The 18,991-nt window shown below is 48.0% G+C and overlaps 1 protein-coding gene across 2 annotated transcripts in view; it reads left to right on the top strand.

The window, feature by feature from the left end:
- The window catches only part of KIRREL3 (kirre like nephrin family adhesion molecule 3), a 487,625-nt gene that overhangs the window by 92,056 nt on the left and 376,578 nt on the right, over positions 1-18,991 (top strand). The gene's annotated exons all lie outside the window — the stretch shown is intronic.

Genomic DNA, 18,991 nt, shown 5'->3' with positions numbered 1-18,991 from the left:
GGGCCCATTATCCACTGCAGCTCCTTCCCCAGCCTCTTCCTAGCGTCCTGTGTCTGCAAAGTCTTAAAGGAGCCAATGAAAGGAGCCAGAAGCATCAAACAGCAGCCATAGCCACACTTACTAACATATCCCTGGGCGGAGTACAAGACTAAGTGTGACTGGGCATAAGGGGTGTCAACAATAGTAAAGCAGAAACTGCTTGGATGAGACCTAAAGAGGCAACTAGTCACAGGGATGACATCTGTGGTGAGTGAATTCCCAGGTGCCGGGGACCGCCGACCATGCTCCCCCTCACCCGGGGGTCTGAGCAGAGTCGGATCTCTGGATGGCATTACAGTCCTGGCCAGTTGGCACAGTCCCCCGCACCTTGGATGGAGGGCACTGAAGCCACTGACGGGCCCCACCTTCTCCACGCAGTTTTCTAGGGCACCTGTGCCAGTGTTCCGTCCGCTGGGAATACCCCAGCTCTGCCTGCTTCTTAGGCTCTGATGTTTTCTCCATTCCAAGTAAGCAGCAGAAACCTTTAAAAAGCGTGCCCAGGTACTTTGAGGAGGTGTGGAGGAGCGCCGTGCAGCATCCTCGGGACCCAAAGCCCCGTGTTGGGAGAACTCAGAGAAGCCCACTCAGAAGACCAGCTCAGGTCTGCTCTGAGATGCTGCCCTTTTCTTAGGGATCACTTCCCCTCTGCAGACTAGCAAAGAGGCAGGATGCCGTGGGCTTACTTGCTTAGATACCCAAACACCTCTCAGTGGATTCGAGCACTCACGGTGTCCTGGAGAATGACTTCTCTGTGATGAATGGAGGCCTTGCCTTGAAAAGCCCAGCAACATTTTATATTTGCCATAAGCCGTGCATGCACTCTTCAGAGAAAACAAGAATTAAAAAAAAAAAAAAATTTGCAAGATAAGTAAAGAGAAATGTAATCCCTCAATGGAATGAAGGGCGCTTTGAAATGAATGGGGGATAATCCTTTTGTTGTCTATTACAAATGCACTGTATTTCTGCATTATCAGCCTATGAGAATGTGCCATTCGCTCTGGCGACAAAGCCACTGCAGTGTCTTCTCTCGATGTCACAGTAAGTGTGTGCGGCCAGTAGTGTTCATCGCCTGGGGTCCTAACCATCTGCCCGATGGGGTCGTGTGGCCACGTGGCTCCTGGCAGAATGCATTCTGTCCCAGGCCCAGGGCAGCAGTAAAAGGGAGGCTAAGGACAGCGATGGAATGGACGTCCCACCCCCACCTGCTCCAGAGGCTGAAGAAGCCGGCGCTCTATTCACAAGGGCTTTCAGTAACCAGAAGAGTTGTAACTCAGACCCTGGCTCCATCTGAGACCTGGGCCCCGTCCGGCTCTTCTGGGATCTGGCATTCAGTTCTCTTAAAGGGGGAGCAGGAAAACGCCAAGGGCTTCTCAGAAGCTTTGCTTTGGATGTTCCTTCCCTCCTCCCGCCTCTCTGCTTTTCGTCTCCTTCCACAAGAAGGATGCTCCTCGACGGGAGGCAGGTGTCATGGAAGCACTAGGAACGGTCACAAGCTGTAACATCGGAGAATCCCTCTTCCTGGGAGTTAATTCCTTCAAAGCTCAGTGTTTCTCACGCTCATCTGTGGCTTCTCGCAGGCTGCCTTGAAGCCCTACACCCTCTGGATTCCCAGAGAAGATGCAGCATGTTATGAATGGTTTGATATCTCCCGCTCTTAGTGCCTAGAAAGCTCAAGAGCTCATTTGATCTCTGGTCAAGAAAACATTGGGGGACGAGGGTGATAAATGATGATGTCACTGTCCTGCTTTAATGTTCCCGTGGCCAAGGATAAAAATGAAGCTCTGTGGCTGGGACTGCAGAGAGCTGCCTGCTCCAACAGGGAGCCTGGCCCAACAGCCTTCAGCCGATGCCACCCTCCTCTTGTTCTTTTAGCTCTTGGCTGTTTTCTGCCCCGGGACCCTCACGCATCTCCTCTCTGTGCCTAGAATGCCCTCCCCTTTACCATTAGTCTGATGACTCCTACTCATCCCTCAGAGCCCAGCTGAAGCATCACTTCCTCAGGGAAGCCCCTGGAACTCACTGAGTAAATCGGGCACCCCATAGCTCTTCATTTTACTTAATATGATTAAAAATGAAGAATCAGCTGGGGAAGTAGCTGCTTGCTGCGGTCTCCTCACACTGGAATATCAGCTCAAGAGGCAGGAATCACACCTGTCCTGTTTCCCACTGTACCCCTACACAGGGAGAAATACTTACCAAAGAAATAAATGAAGGCCACCCTAGCTTTCTCCAGTTTGTATATACAAACCTCAACTCATCAGTTCCCTTCACTCCTTTTGAAGGAAGACAGGAAGCCTGAATTCCCCATGGTGTCTCTCAGAATCACATCATCCTCCGAGGTCCCCCAGACGTGATGACGCAGGCATGCCACCCCTGGAAATAGATTTTGTCATATCTTCCAGCTGCACCCGGGGAGGATCCTGCTTGACTCTCATCACTGGCCTTCCCACCGTCTCATTCCGTACAGCAGCATCCAAAAGCCCACGCGAAACACCGAGCACCATGTGGCTCTGGGGAAGACATGTGCAGAGACCATCTCACAGGTTCGTGTTCTGCCTTCCGAGAGCTTACAGTCTAAAAAATAGAAACGGATGCTGGAAACACAAACTCTGTCCAAAATATCCTGGATCAAACATGATCAAAACATGAAACTGAATGTTTAGGTGTTTATAACATACATAGTCTAATAATATAACCTTTTTTCTTAGCAGGAAGGAACCAGTTTAAGTGCATTTGGAGGTGGTAGAGATGATGGGACAAATAGAGGGTGAAGCTTTGAAGTCCAGGGAAAAACAAAGGATTATCTCATAAGAACCCAGACAGCCAGGACTTACAGCGGGTCAGTTTCTCTAGAGTCTAAAACTTCCAGCCTTGCAGGTGGCTGGTTCACTGGTTCTGTTTAGGGCATGAGCTCAGCAACAAATTAAGTAGAGTGACCCAGTAAATGCTAATAAAGGCCAAGAGGAACCTGGGCATCCCCATGCATACCACACACACTCGTTAGCACCCCTGCTATGATGGAGACCAACGGAGCGACCTTCAATCATCAGAAGCTTAAAATGCTATGACTTAAGTTTAGGGGGACACATACTACATTGTAAAACCTAATTAGTATTACCTTTGCTAATTGCTGCCTAGCACTGAGCTGGAGAGAATAAATGCGTGATGGACGTTTCTGGGCTGCAGCTATAACCCCATCACCATTTTTAAAGGAAGTGAAATTATAGGAGAAGCGCCATTTGAAAAGGTATTTATCTGAATTGTTGTGAGTGGTTTGAGGGAAGTGGGGGAGGCATGGGCAGTCAGCAGATTTATTTGTATGAATCCTAAAGGCTGAAATTTTCTCGGAAGAACACTCTTTTTCTCTGATACGTCTCTGAGGTGAACGCAGGGAGGCCAAACAATAAGGGAAAATTACTCCATGCGCAAAATCCCTCCCTCGCATGCAAACAGCTGTGCAGGGGGACAGTGAAAGCTGTCCCATGGGCGCTTAGAATACCCAGCACCGCCCCCGCGCAGACCGGCAGCCCACCGCGGCCAGGCTGGGCTTGTCCCCTAGACCAGCCCTGCGTGAGACCCACTCTCCGGAGGCCCAGTGAGCTACCTGCGCTCACGTGGGATGTGGGGAGACCCCCAGCCCCTCTGACCATCTTGGGCGACTGTGTCCCCCGTGCCAGGGGCACAGGACTCAGGTTGGGCCGCAGCTCTCTTGGCCCTGCTACTGCAAACAAAATCAAAATAGCAAGAAGGGTTGAACCTCCAACCACACCCACCCACCACGCACACACACACACACACACACGCACACACAGCCTCACCTTGCTTCCAGCTGCGCTTAGCATTCGTAATAAGGTTGTGAAAGGGAAATCATTTTTGCAGGGTTGTCATTTTTTTTCTTCCTCCTTAAGGATAAATGATAGCTGATCTCCCAAGAATAGTCTGTCACTTGTGCCTCTCTCAGGGCCCCTCCTGAGTGTATACTAAATGGTAGCGATTAAAATCAAGTCATAAATGGTACAGCAAGAAGCGGTCGTAAAGCTAGTTCAGAGCTTTGTTTTCATGTTGGGTTCTGAGCAGGGCCGGGGCGCTCTGAGGTCCCTCAGCCTTGGCTGGGGCAGCAGGGTGGGAGGGAGACCTCCAGCCACCAGGGCAGCCCCTCTTCGTTATTTTAAATCGTGAGTTTGGATGTAAAATCTCATTTGGAGAAGAAAACACTTTCACTGCTAAAAATGGTTGGAAAATCTGCAAAGCCATTGAAGACCAGGGAGGCTATGTGACTTCCCTGGGGCTGCACCCTGATCCTGGCAGGGCCGGGGCCAGCATTCAGGCCTCCTGATTCAGTGATCTCTCTCCAGGTTGCGAGAGAAGGAAAGGGAAGAGCCCCAGTGGCTCCCAGGGCTGCTGGTGGCTTAGAATTGATAATCGGCGACTCCCTGAACAATGTCCAGCCCAGCCCGACTTTCACAGACACTCTTAGGTGTTCTTAGATAAGATTCCTTTCCCTGAGCTAGCCTGGCCAGTACCATGCTCCTCTTTCGGTGACAACAGGGACCTCACTAACGCAGGTGTGGAGGGGGGTGTTAGATCTTGCCCGCTGCTGCCGCCCCGCATCACCTCCACCACTGCCCTGGCTCTCGGGACAGCAGGTCCTAGGAGCCAGCCTTCCTTGAGTCAGCTGGTCAGGGCTGGATTTGAAGCCAGCTGCCTCAGTGTGGTTTCTGGAGTCTGTACATTTGCCTTGATTGTCAGCCCACGTGGCTTCTTTGGGAGAGGCCCCTGCCATTTGCTGCCTGAGACAGCGAGACAGACCAGCAGCTGGAGAAAGTCCTCCTCCGTCTGCAGCCCAGGAGTCCCTGCATCCAGGGATGGCGAGGCCTGTCAACGGCAGTCACTGCGCAGAACTTCACAGCACTGCTGTTTTCACACCCACCCTCCTCTCCATCCTTCCTCCCAGCGCCCCTGTCCTTTACAAGAGCTGAAGGTTTTTGGTTTTTTTTTTTTTAATGGAGCTGCTGATAATTAAAATTAAATCTTTGTTCCACCAATGTCTGAAACTCTGGGAAGTTATTATCAGAGTCAGGCAGTGATATTTTGATATCCCAGAATCGTTTTGATATAAGGAATAAAGTTCTAAGGCAGGAGCAGACAGGAGCACCGAGCTATTTCCTAATCAGGCTTTATAACGTGCAGTACCTTGAATGCTTCTCAGATGTTCCCACCGTGGCTTCTGTACACTTCAAACCCGTGTGCCTTTAAATGCAGAAGCTAGGGACTGAATTAATGAAGGGAGCTTCAAAAGCCCCCCTCTTTGGCAGGCTGAAGATCTGAGGGATAGCTCAAAGAGGGTGATGGGGCTTTGAAAATTACTAAGCACAAACAATAAACCTCATTAAATAAAGTCAGCAGAGTGGGCTCAGAAATGTAATAAGGCAACTGGGGGACAGACGGGTCGAGACTCAGCCTGAGAACTGGCTCTGTCAGGGGGCTGGGGCTGGAGTGGAGAGGAGTGCATCTGCAGCGGGATCACGTGACCTCAGTAGAAGCCGTGCTTAGGGAAGTGGTCGGGAGGATGCTGGGAGAGCCCGGGCCACTGCGAGGACGTGATGCTGGCACGGCTGGCCTGTGGCACGAGGGTGCTGTGGGCTGAGGGGCACTCTGAGGTTAGGAGTGGGGTTGCCGGCTCCTCTCTTGCTCACCCCAGCAGCTTCAGTAACGTCAGAAGAAGGCAGGGCTTTTGAGCGGGGCCTGTTAAAGGAAGAGAGATGCTGGGGGAGACCGCCTGGCCATGCACATGACGTCCCTGAAGCTTTGTCAGGACGTGAGTCACACCGTCCAGCAGAAGCTGAGCTGGGGCTTCCACAGTCCTACAGGCGCCTCTGTGTGCAGCCAGGAAGTGGGAAACGGGGGATCTTATCACTCTTAGATGGGAGAGTTCTTCATGAGATCCTGTTAAAAACTGGCCAGCACACGGGACGATCAGTGCCAGGCCAGTGGGTAGAGTTTTCAGACGTAGGTTGGGACCGCCGGGCTGTATGTGGAGACGTTTCATTGGGACACAGCGGGAGCACGTTGAGGGCTGCTCAGCAAGGGGGTCCATCCTTCTGCCTCTAGGGCCTCCGGCAGGAAAGCCAAGGCCACTGGGCGAGCGAGGGCTTGTCCTCTGCAACAGCCGGTGCAAACCCTTCTTGGCTGTCATTGCCAGTCAGGGCAGCCCACTGTAGGTACCAGGCGTCCCTAAGGGCTCTCTGGGGGAGGCCAGTTCTCTCGTGACCCTGCTGATCATCGCAAAGCATCCCCCTCCCCTCCCACCCCGCCCCACCTAATAATTATATCTTCATTTTAATTCAAGAACTTAACTACAGAGATGACAGTGACCCTTTCCCCCAGAATGAGAGGACGGAGGATCCTCCACCAGATAGTTATTTGTGGTTGCAGCTGGGGGTTTATTTAAACTAATTTTATTATTCATGACACTGACAATTTATGCAGTGAAAGCAATTATAGGCTATGATTGGCTGCCACGGCTCAGGGCGAAAAGTGCCACTTCCCTGGATATGCAAGAAAGAAAGGCAGAGAATATTAGAAAAATGATCGGCCACGGCGATATTTTTTATGAAGTGTTCCCCCCCAAACCTTCACTTAAAAAAAAAAGCTAATTTAATTTCCCAAACACCCTGCAAAAGATATCTAATTATCCACTCCTAAATTGCTCTCATAATTTTTCCAAAGTTCTCTATTGTTTATGCCTCTGTGAGTTCTCCTTGTCTACAAGCAAAGAAGCTGTCATCTCAACATGCAGCTCCCAATAAAACCTACTGGTGGTGATGCCTTTTAATGCTGCGCTCAGAAGTCCCATGCAGCCTCTGATACGTTTGTCCGTTTAATCAGGAAGTATTTGAGGAACAAGAATTGTTATCATCTACAGTTGGAGAAGGAGTAGAGGGCATTGACCTTTTTCCCCTTTTCCTTACATCAAATCAAAACGAATCGGGGTGCATCCACACAGCGGAATACACCTCGGCAGTAGAAAGGAGTGAGCGACTGGTACGTGCAACAACGTGGATGAATCTCGAAATAGTTATGCTGTGTGAAAGGAACCCGGCCAAAAAGGAGGTCTTAGTATGTGATTCCATTTATAAAGCACTAGAAAAGCAAGCTCATTTTTAGAAACAGAGAGCGGATCAGGTAGTCGCTTGAATCGGGGGAGGCAAAAGAGAGAGAGTACAGGGGAGCGTGAGAAAGCTTTGGAGGAGTGATGGGAACATTGTCTTGGTTGCAGTGATGACTTCATGGGTGAATACATACCACAGCTGATCAAATGTACATGTTAAATGCGTGCAGCCCATTGCATGCTGATGACGTCGCAATAAACCTGTTAAGACAGACACACACACCTTAGTTAAATCTCGGCTCCAGCGTTACTAGGTATTTGACCTTAACCTCTCTGGATGGTCGCTTACTCATCTGTAAAATGGGAATGAGAAGGTCTTCGCTACTTACCCCATAGGGTGTTAGGAACATCAACGTGAGAAAACAACAGTCCAGGCATATACCTACTAATAACTTCACAAGTGGCCTTCCTCAGCCTTAATGCCTCGGAGAAGTAAGAGGAATCCATGCTGCTGTCCCAGGGCCCAGCACAGAACCGGCACTCAGTCTTTGTTTAACTGAAATGACTGACACTTAATAAACCTCCATGGGCACCACAGGGTCTAATTATTATCTATTCACTGAACATCTGTTAGGGACTCAGAATCCTGAAATAGAGCATCCTAGAGTGGAAGGGCATCCGGAGAGCCTTGGTGCCACATCCTAGCCTCAGATGGATAAAACATAATGAAGCCTAGGGATTCAGGGCATCTGGCCCGGCCTTTAGACGGGATGCTTAATGAAGGAGAAAGTGGTGATCAAGACGAAATTCCTAGAACTTTCGGTGTGCCCTCCCACACCGTTGCCGGCTGCAGGGACTGATCTGTAGAGAGCCTGGTAAGAATCTGGTAAGAGCCCTTTAAATTCACAGCACAGCCAAGTGGAACCGAGGTGGGGGAGCTCCCTCACTTCAGAGCCTCTTCCAGGCCTCGGAGGGCTCTGAATTGTAAACTGTCTGATGCCGGCTTTCCTGGCTGCTGTCTAGATTAGCATCCCAAACTCTCAGAATTTTCTCCCTAGCTTCCTGGCAATCAGTTCAGCCCACTTGATCACACACCTGCCTCACTCCAGCCTGTGCAAAACAGTTTATGTTGCCCTTTGCAGATCCCAAAGTACTTTCACATAATTATCTCATTTAGTCCTCACCTTGGTTCTGTGGGGTGTATAGGATGGGTCCTACTAAGATTCCTGCTTGTGGTTAAAGGATTGGATGCCCAGGTCAATAAAAGATTTTCCCAAGATCCCCCACTGAACAGAGTGGCGAGAAGAACCAGTTCTCTACCTTCTCGCATTGTTTCCCGCGTTCTCTCTTCTCGTGCCACCCCCGGGGGAGGGATGACCTCACCTCTGGTTGGCTGATTCTGCAGGTGACATTGTGCCAGTCCCCACTTTTCCAATGTGATGGAGACAAGTAATGTGACCTACGTAAGGTCACACGATGGCTGAGTGGAGATGAAATCCTCCCTTCCGCTGTACCAGTTTCCTCTCCAGCACAGGCACACCTCGTTTTATTGTGCTTCACAGATACTGCATTTTTTACAGATTGAAGGTTTGCGGCAACCCTGCGTCGAGCAACTCTGTCAGCGTTGCTTTCCCCCCGGCATTTGCTCCCTTCATGTATCTGTGTCACATTTTGCTAATTCTTGAAATACTTCAAACCCTCCACCAGCAAAAAGATTATGACTCACTGAAGACTCAGATGACGGTTAGCATTTTTTAGCATTCAGGCATTTTTTAATTAAGGTATGTACATTTTTTAGCTGTAATGCTATTGCACACTCAGTAGACTACAGTATAGTGTAAACGTCACTTTTATATGCACTGGGAAACCACAGACATTCGTGTGGCTGGCTTTATTGCGATGTTTGCTTTATTGCAGGGGTCTGGAGCCGAACCCCCAGGATCTCCAAGGTACTAGATTCATTTCAAACATTTGAAATGTGTGTGGCATTCTGTTGCATTTACTTTCCCAGCCAGGGCTGGGGAGCCCTGGGGGTGATAGGAGGTGTGGGGGAGGAGGGGTTGAGAAATGAAAACTGACTCAGTGGACCAGCCCAGATCCCTGCCTCTCCCATTCCATCCCTGCGGGGATGGATGGGTTGCAGAATAACACACCTCACCGCTTGCTGAGGAAAGAGTGACCCTTTGACTTCATGAATTTGGAAAAAGAACAGCATGGAAGCTAAATTTGGGCAGATAGGAGAATCCTCCCCAGAAAGCACGCTGACTGTGACCGTAATCAGTAATGCTCCTTGCACCTTAGCCTCAGATCCCCGAAGCATCTCCCGCCGGTCCACCGACAAAGACATGCTTGTCTTTTTGTCTTAGAGTGATGACCGCGCGTGCTTGCTCTCATATTCATGGGCTACACTCAAAACTGAACCCGGGCAATCACCAGGAGTTTCGGAAGGTCAGACTCAGATGTTTTAGATGACACGATACCTCAATTATTCAGAGGCAACCGTTTCCAAACTGCCTTCTGTAATTCCGGGCCCCGCTCACTTTGCATGGGTTCCTGCGCGCTCCGCCATCACTGTCTGCCTTTCCCACAGTCAAGGTGAAGCAGTGTGGGGCCAGGGAGAATGATGTCTAACTCACGTGTTCACCTTAGACTTTGACTTCCCCGAGCCCACTTGGAACCATTATCCTCTTTTTTGAATGTCGAAGATTTCCTTTTTCCCCCCAAGGACACATTTATGAAACGGATCACCATTAGAATGTGAATTTTCCTGTCAAGGGTGGGACAGAATAAAGAATGTGACCATTATTCTCTGCTCATAAAAGAGGCTTCCCTCCAGCTGTTATTCAAGAGACAATCGAAGCCCGCGCGGCGCCCGGTCACCCTGCAGACTGGCGTTCCCCAGCCGAGGGCCCGTCCAGTGCTCGGTGCGTGGGACCAAGCTGTCGACTGGTGGCAGAGCTCAGCTCTCCAGCCCAACTGTTCAATAATGCTCTAATTAACTATTGCAAACTTCAGAGGACCCACTAACTATAATTGAGAGATCAACAGAGCTGCACAGAGTTAGCTGTGCATGCTAATTACTGAATTATCCAACACCTGTTTTAGAATGTAGCACTGCAACATGGCTGTGTTTTCAGGCGGAAGACCTTTGGTTTGAGAAAAAAGTTTGTCTTTAGTGAAAAAAAGTGAGGCTCACTTCTTATCTGATGAACAAGACAGTTTTCTTGGCTCCGGAAGGTGATAAAGCGATGGCTGAGGCAACGCCAATGAAGGCGGTATGTGAACTTGACCTCAGGGGTGAATGTGAAGGGGAAGAAAGGGACTGCTGAAAATGGATATCAATGAGGACTTGGGTGGCAGGGAAGGAGCCACGCTTAGGATCCGTGTGTTTCACAGCTGTATCCAAACATCATCACACCTCTGAATCTTCTGCATCCAGCTTGTACCACCATCTGGATGCTATTAATGGGTCAAAACCACTTAGCATTTTCCTAAAGATGGGGAGGAGCAGGACGGGGTCGAGATATGTCAAAGGGCATCTCTTGAGTGAAGAGGAAAGGCGGGGGTAGGGGGAGGTAGGAGCTCCCGCAGGGATGAGCAGAAGAGCACGGGCTGAGAGAGGAGAGGGCGCAGAGTTCAGGTGAGAAGCTGATTGCACGGGGAAGAGAAGAAACCACTCATTATTCCCATTCCTCATGTTACTGATTAGCTTCAATGACCCGTAATCAGTGAATTCAGACAGAGGTGAAATCATGCTTACCCTGGGAGACTTATAATTTTTTAGTTAAAATATTTGTTGCCCAATAGAAAAGCAAAACTTGTTTTTTGAGCCCCAAGCACCCTAGGATGAGCACAGTGCGGCGTGCCCAAGGCATCCAACCTGAGACAGGTCTCGAGCCAGCTGGCTGCCCTCTGCTCTGTGCTCCATCTAACTGATACCCACCTTATTCAGAAAAGAAGGGACTCCCATGGAAGAAGTGCCTGCAAGAAAATAATAATGCAGATTCAGTATTTCTGGCATTTCCTCCGTTGGGAGAAGAATGTTGGATGATGCTCAGGATGCTGGTGTTGGCAGTGATGGTGGTGGCAGCGAACAGGATAGCTGGCTTTCACAAACAACACAAACAAAACCTAACAAGATCTAAGGGATGCTGGGCGTCTAGGATGATCTGTTCTCAAGCTGTCTTTTCCAAGAAATTCAATGCATTTGATAAGAATATGCCTGAAAATTTCTCAGAACATCCATTTGGGGAACACACTAGATTTTCCTGTCTCCATCCTTTCTCCGGGAAGCCTGTGCTAAGAATGAAACCAATGTGGGCGTTGCAGACCGTATCATCACACTGAGATCCCTTATTTTTCCCATGGTATTCCTACCGTGGGATCCAGGTAGCCTGAATGTGAATCTTCTCAGACTTGACACACCTCTGTATTTGTGACTTTTCTCATTGCTGAAGTGTAAAAATGAAGTGATTGTTGTCCATGAAGGAAGACCCATGGTCATCCATTGGGTCTTCTCCCAATGACCCATGGTCATTCTTCTCCCATATTCAAAGCCATAACAGTCTGAAATAACCCGGTTCCCTCCCACTGCCCAACCTTAATGGAGGGCCTCTGTATTAAAACTAAATCCATGGAGGGGTTTGCATTTAAATACGCTATCCTAGCCTCTTAAACTTTTGCCTCCTTCACCCAACGTTTATTCACAAATGGCTGGGTTAAATTATCAGCTCCGAATGATGTTAAGCTTTGCACACGTTGTTGTGTTGGCTGTCTGATTCGAAGAAACCCCATTGCCAAGCAACCGCTGGTTGTGTTTCCCATGTTTACCGACCTCTCCACCTCTGCGCTGAGACACACTTGTCATGCTTTCTAGATGAGCTTTTCCAGTTCGTTAGCCTCTGCGGAGAGGTGACATCACTGCCTTTGAGCTCTCCTGCAACCTTGGCAAATCTCCTGGTCTCCTTTCTCCAAGAATATGCCTCAAAATCTGTCATCTAACTGATCAATTAATTAGTTTCCAGGGTCGCGATCCTTCTTGTGTGATCATTTGTTATTTCCCCCCGTAGTGCGCTGTGCTGTGTTTCCCTTTAGAGAAGTGGGATCCGTGTCGGTTTTCTGCGTGTGTCTGTTAACCACCTGCCCAGCCTTCCTCAAAGTCTCCAAGCACATTTTCCCTGAACCCTGACAACCTGGCTTTGGAGACTTATACGTCTCTCTGGGGTTAGGCTTTGAGCCCAAATTGTAAACTTTTATACGCTAGTGTACTGGGAGCTACCTGAACCTTGGGTTAACGTCATGTCAATATAAAGATGCATTTGTTGAATAACGAGGTTTAGGGTCCACTGATTGGCACACTCTAGAACAGTGCTTCTCCAATGGTGGTCCTGGACCTACTTCCAACAAAGTTATCTGCAGTGATTGTTAGAATGCAGATTCCCAGTGACTGCCTCCACATTACTGAACAGGGTTTCTGGGGCTGGAGCCCAGGATTTTCACAAGCTTCACAAGTGAGTCTTATACATGCGGAGAACTAGGTGATACTAGAGAACTTTTTGTAACTAATAGACGGGAATAATTTATTCTGTAGGCCTAATGCTTCGTAGAATCCTAAGGCTGACCATGAATCAATCATAAGGCCCACTGAGGCCATTTGTGCCATCTCCCAAGGAGACCACGCATCCTCCACTTCAATATTCGCAGAGATAGGGAGCTTGCAACTTCAAAAGACTTCCATCAAAGCTGCTCTAATGATGAGAAAGTTCTTTGTACTGATTTAAGCCTCCATCTTCACCTCTCCGTTATGGTGTCAACTCTGAATAAATATATAATAGCCCTCCTTTTATACGTGCTTTCTAATACTGGACCAGAAGTTCAAATCAACAAGTATTTTTGAGCACTCTTTATGCATCCATACGCCAACTTGTGTTCGGCTCTGGAGTTCCAGGCCTAAGTTTTGGGCCAAAGGCTTGTCCATGAGATTTTCACAGTGTGATATGGGAGAAGGAAAACTGTATGAAGGGAGGTGAGTGCTAAAACAGGGGGGTGTGAGAGCCCCAAGGTGAGAGCAAAACAGTCTTCACCACTGAAAAAGTACCCTTTATGAAACTTAAAGAGGGTGTTGGAATTTTTTTCCAGGTGCAGAAATTGAGTAAAGGTCATTCCAAGCAGGCGTGTCAGCAAGAGCAGCATCGTGGAAACTATGATAGGGACCGTGCACTTCGGGACTAGTGCCAAGTCACATGCGCACAGGAAATAGGAAAACAGGGGTGCAGCGGCAGGCAGGTGCCAGGCAGTGAGAGGAGAGGCACTTGCTGGGAACAGGCTGCAAAGGGCTTCAAATGCTGCGCTGTTTGAAGGTATCTCTCACCACCCCTCATGGCCTGTTTTGCCTTTCCAGGTTGCCTCGCTCTCCTCTTAAATGTCGCTGGCTTCTCAAGGACCCTTTACAGCGCGTGGTGATTCTCCTGTCTCCTCCTTACCTGCCAAGAAGTGAGGTCCCAGATTCAGTATCTGACTCAATCCCTTTTCGGAAGGGAAGTAAAATTAAAGTAACAAACCCTGAGGACTTCTACTTCAGCAGGAGGAGATTCACTACTTTTAACTAACATGATACTTGCTCTAATGGGAAGCATGCGTATCCATGGCAGCTGGGGTGTTAGCAGATGGGTTCGGCAGGCAGACCTCAGGGTCTATCTAAACTCTCAGCTCTTCCTCCCTACGGGGAGGAGGAAGAGAGAGTAAGAACCCCAGAGGGCCTCTTTGGCTAAGAGATCATGCTCTTCCCCACGGAGTCTTTCTGGTTGGTACCCGGATTTCTGGAAACTGCCAAGTCATCGAGGTGGTGGTTTGGGTGAGTGGTCCATCAGCTTCCGTCATTATGAAATTCACCTGTAGCCCAGTGAAGGGTGTGTGTGGAACATTCATTAAACAATTGTAAATATCTTGGGGGAAAAAACCTCTGTACGGCACAGTCATTAAATGTCCACACATCCTATCCAGGGAGGTGAAGTTCTCTGCATCCATGGACCCTGAACCCAGGAACTCTAAAGCTTTCTTTGTTTGGGTGACTTTTAAAGCTTCTGCAGAATTGGAAAGCTGCCGCTCAAAATGCACCCATTAGTCAGTCCAAGTATGTGACAGAAAGTTTTCCACCAGTCAGGGAGTCACAGAAGAGGGGCAAAATCAGCTCTTTGCTGCACTTCAGACAATCAAGAATGTCCAGGATTGGCTTCTGCCATTGCAACATCTGTTGGCATCAGCAGAAAGTATGAAAAATAATGGAAACAGAATTGCTGATGAGCAGAGAGTTGAGGGACATGGTTTCTGCCTTCATTCCGCTGTCAGCTGGGATGCCTCCCTCCCCAATTTCTCGTCATACTGAGACCCAGAGTGCTTCTCCTGATTACAACTGCACACTCACACAAAGGGCAGGGTGGACAAGCCAGCCCAGCATTTCAGAATAGCAAAAGGCAAATACACAAGGGAAGATTTGTGTTGTGAGGGTGGTTAACCAGGGACATGAACACTGTAACTACAGAGTTAGATTTATTCCCACCAAACCTCCCCCGCTGTGCGTAAGCAGGATGAAATTCTAAATGGTGGCCCCTGCGGAAAAGGGGGTCTGGAGTTCCTGATCTAAATGAGACCGTGATGTATGCACCTGCGCACACTTGAACAAGTGGTGGGCAATTTTTAGATACATTTGAAAGCACCCTTCGGTGAAAAGTGTTCTCAGAGAATGTCAAGAGGGCATGAGTCAGGGTGAGCGCCAAGTTTCCAGAACTAAAGTGCTCATTTCCCAGATGTTCTAGAATACAAAGAGATCGTATGGAAAATGACCTCAATCAGGGGCCTCTTTATGACTTGACCCCATCTACCCTTGCATCCCAGAAAAGCTTGCTGAGCTCATCCTGCTTTTAGTTCAAAGTAAGAAATGAATTTTCCCGAGAAGTTTTGACACTGGTTTTTCAAAACCAGGCACCTTTTTTCTTTTTTTAAGTTGCATTAAAAGCTTTAAGGAAAGCCAGCTCAGCCACTTGCTGCGACAGGTCCTAGCCTAGGACCTTGTGTCTTGGTGACCATGACCGACGAGAGCACAGTAGGGCTGATTCTGAACTTCCCGAACCAGGCTCCTTGGCCAGGAAGCCGGGTCTGAACTGTTTGTGATGCCAGCCTGTTTGTGGGCTCAGCAGCCTCTGACAAGGGCATGGCTCTGGAGGAGCGTGGAGAAAAGAAATGCGACTAGCTAGCACCTGAGAATGGCGCCATCAGCAGGACTCGAGGAGTAGGGAGAGGCATCGGCACACAGAGTTCTGCCCCTTGGTGCCTCGATTCCATGCTGGCTGATACATGAGACACTCCCATTAGGTGCATTACACTGACACTGTGATTGGTGGAGGAGCAAAGCACTTGTCAGCCGAGTGAGTATTGGCTGTCACTCCTGTTATCAAGCTGCCTGCTTATTTGCGATTTTATTTTCAGATGTGATTGACAGCTGGATGGCTCTGACATTCTCGGCGCAAACATACAGCCTGTTATTACGCCTGCATTAACATTTTGATAAACACACGGTGCAGCATTGGAAAAGTAATTACATGTCATCACTTCAGTGCTTCATCAAAGAAAAGTTTACTGTGTAATTGCTCTGTGATTTACCTAGGTAGAATGTGTTACGGTCCACAAAGGCTCTCTCCATTTAATAGTTTACATTTACTCTTTAAAATACACAAGATCCCTTCCCAGGGGCTTCCTTGGTCTAAAATAAACTTGGCAATATAATTTAGCTTTCCATAAATACACTTAGATATGACTGTGGAGTACTTTTGCATAATAGTTATTTAATGCCAAGTGTAAATATGGAGCACATTATATTGGCTGAGCTATCCAAAAAAAAAAAGAACTTTTTGACGACAAGGAAAAATAGGATATTGTTACCTTGGTTTTCGCATTAAGAAAAGGGCCTTTTGCTCTTATATTTATATCCATGCTTTTCACAATGACATCTAATTTTACAATAAAGTGACTTGAGCTGAGGCGCCGAGCAGTAGAATCTAAAATATTGGTTCTTGTTAGCGTTTAAAGAGCTCTTCTGATGTGGCAATGAAAGAAGTGTATTCTGGAGGAAAGCACGAATGATTGCAGGGCACTCGTGAAGCGGAGACGAAGGGACGGATTGACTGATGTTCACTCAGTGGGGTCTGTGTGAGCGGCTGGGTGTCTAGGGAGCAAAAGGTGGGGGTGGGTGGGTTGAAGCAGATAGCGTTTGAAAGCCCCCAACAGCATCTCCAAACATACATTGCTTTTATGGCTGATGTCGGCCAGGCACTTTGATTGTCACGTGCTTTGTAATTACTGAGGAGCAAATCCTTACAGCTGCAGCCGAGATCAAATAGGTAAAGCGTTTCTAGGATGCTTGCTGATCATCGGAACATCTGGATTAGCCTCCACTTGAGGAAGGATAGGCACGGGGAGGTGATGGGGCGGAGAGGGTGGGCCGGATCACTGTCACAACAGCCCAGACCTTTAGCTTCCCACCCCAAGGGTTCTCCGTAGGCACAACACCTACCAATAAATACCATGGCTTCCTCCTTGAACACTGAGATGAAAAGTGGGGCTGATTTTGAGATGGAAGCACAAAAGCGGGCCAGTCACCCAGGAAGGGACATGGAGATATCTGGAGATAGAAGCTTCTGAGTCAGAAGTTTTGAGTCCTTGAGATGACCTTTACCATGAATCTAAGTGGTCACTTTGCCAAAGGATTATTCTCTCAGATGACCCACTCGGTACTGTGCCAAGGTTAAATGACCAAACCACAAAGATCCAGGTGAAATCCAGAGGATTTTGATTCTCTGGCTGTTTCTCCATTCTTTTGGGATAACTCACAGCTGCATGGAACGTGGTGCAGCCGTGAGAGAACCGGGGAGAAATGGAGGAGTTTGCAGCCTGATCTGGAAAGGAAAGTGGGAAACTGACTTCTAGACAAAGATAAAGAGGAGCAGGGAAAGGATCAGAAGAGGGCGAGGGCCGTGGTCTTGATCAGAAGGGACTCCCGTCATCTCAACAGCATGACATCTATTCAGCTAACCCTAAAAAGCCATGGCAACTTTATCAGCTGCTTCTCCAGTGCAGCTGGCAGCCACAAAAAAGAAACCGTTAAAACACACATTTCCAGATGTGTATAAGGGTTCGATAATTCCACGTTAGTGTCTATTAATCCTCTCTGGAAACTGGCATTAACTCGGCTTTAGCACCAGTCTAAATAAACAAGTCAGCTCTTAGAGCAGGAGCGTCTTTGCATAACAGCTGCATATAGCACCTGCATCCTGGTTGTAGGTTCCCTCTATGATACCTCTGAAACGGGCTCCCCTTTCCCACTTTCCGTTTAGCCGGTCTCAGAATATTTCCTGCGTTTGCTGTCAGCGATGAGAAGAAAGATGCCACTGTAATTGCCAGTTGGCCTGCAGAGTAATGTCCTGTAATTGACAACGATTACTTACCTGCAAGAAAGAAAGATACACTGACTAGGAGAGATCGTCTCCAGCATTGCGTCCAACCCACTCTCTTCTTCCCCTTTGCTTTCCACCTGAGCCCTGCGCAGGATGTCTCTCACTTTGCTCTACTGTTCCCTTTTGCAGAAGAAGAAAGTGTAGTGAGGTCCCACAAGGGAACAGCCGGTCCCTTGGGAGTAATTTCACCGAGTTGGGACATTTAATATGGATACATGCTGAACTATCCAAAACCAGAATTTGTTCCCCATCACTTTTAACGCACCCTTTGACCTGGTAATCCAGGGGCGGCCAAGGCTTCAGGCCATTTTTCACCCGTGCCTCAAACTACTAGGCTAGATCTTTAGATCTTCATTATCCTTGGCGGGGAGAGGGGTGTGCGCGCACATGTGCACACCTTTGCTCCTAAATTCAGGGATGTGTTGCATTTTTCCTTGAGAGTAACATTGATTCTTCTTTTTTTTTCAGAAAGCTTTAAAAAATTGCACTGTTAGAAAAAATATATATGGGTTAAAATGCATTTTTCATGTCCTTTCACGCTCTATTGATTTTTTTTCTCTCGTTTTTCTTACAAAAGAAAGTTTTAATGCAGTTTTAGGGGGAAAAAAAGCAGCCAGCAGTTGCTCCCTCCCCCAGGAATAAAAATACTGGACACCTTGCTTAAAAACGCTACAGCATACGTATATATTGTATATATATACATATATATATATATACACATATACTATATATACACATTTATATATCAGCGTCTGTATATAATGGGGGCGGGAGGTGGTGAAACCCCATTAGTTACCTGTAACACAACTCTTCCCACTACACAGTGTTTTAATAGCTGCAGGGGACTTTTAACTCTCCACACTTTTAACTGCAGTAAAGTTTAAATGTCCTACGGGGAGTTTTTGATGTACCCATGGGATATTCAATCTGAAAACAGAGTAATTGTATCTAAAAACTAACACTGCCTAGAGACTATGTATTTATCCATCTATCTCCCATCCACATGCCTACCCATCTCTCTCCCTATGAGTGAAGGGTCACGTGTGGAGTGGAAAAGCACTGAGTTGCAAGCCAAGGGCATCCAGGTTTTAATCCCAGCTCCAAGATGCTGGACAAGTCGCCTCTGAGTCATCTGTGAAATAAGAAGTGTGGACTAGATCTCCAAGGAGAAGTCCAGCCTTGACACTATAACTGTTTATCACCTACTATATTAATGTTCTGCCTTCTCATGCATAAAAAAAATGTGAGTCCAAGGTCTCTGTTATCCAATATTGTTGTATGTCACTTCCTTTATGTGATGCTGTTTCTGTCACCTCGGTATTTCTGAACACCA

The sequence above is a fragment of the Camelus dromedarius genome, chromosome 34, assembly GCF_036321535.1.
Source record: "Camelus dromedarius isolate mCamDro1 chromosome 34, mCamDro1.pat, whole genome shotgun sequence".
In the NCBI taxonomy this organism is placed as follows: Eukaryota; Metazoa; Chordata; class Mammalia; order Artiodactyla; family Camelidae; genus Camelus; species Camelus dromedarius.
Note: the sequence above shows the minus strand (reverse complement) of the source record. Positions and strands in the feature narration are given on the sequence as shown.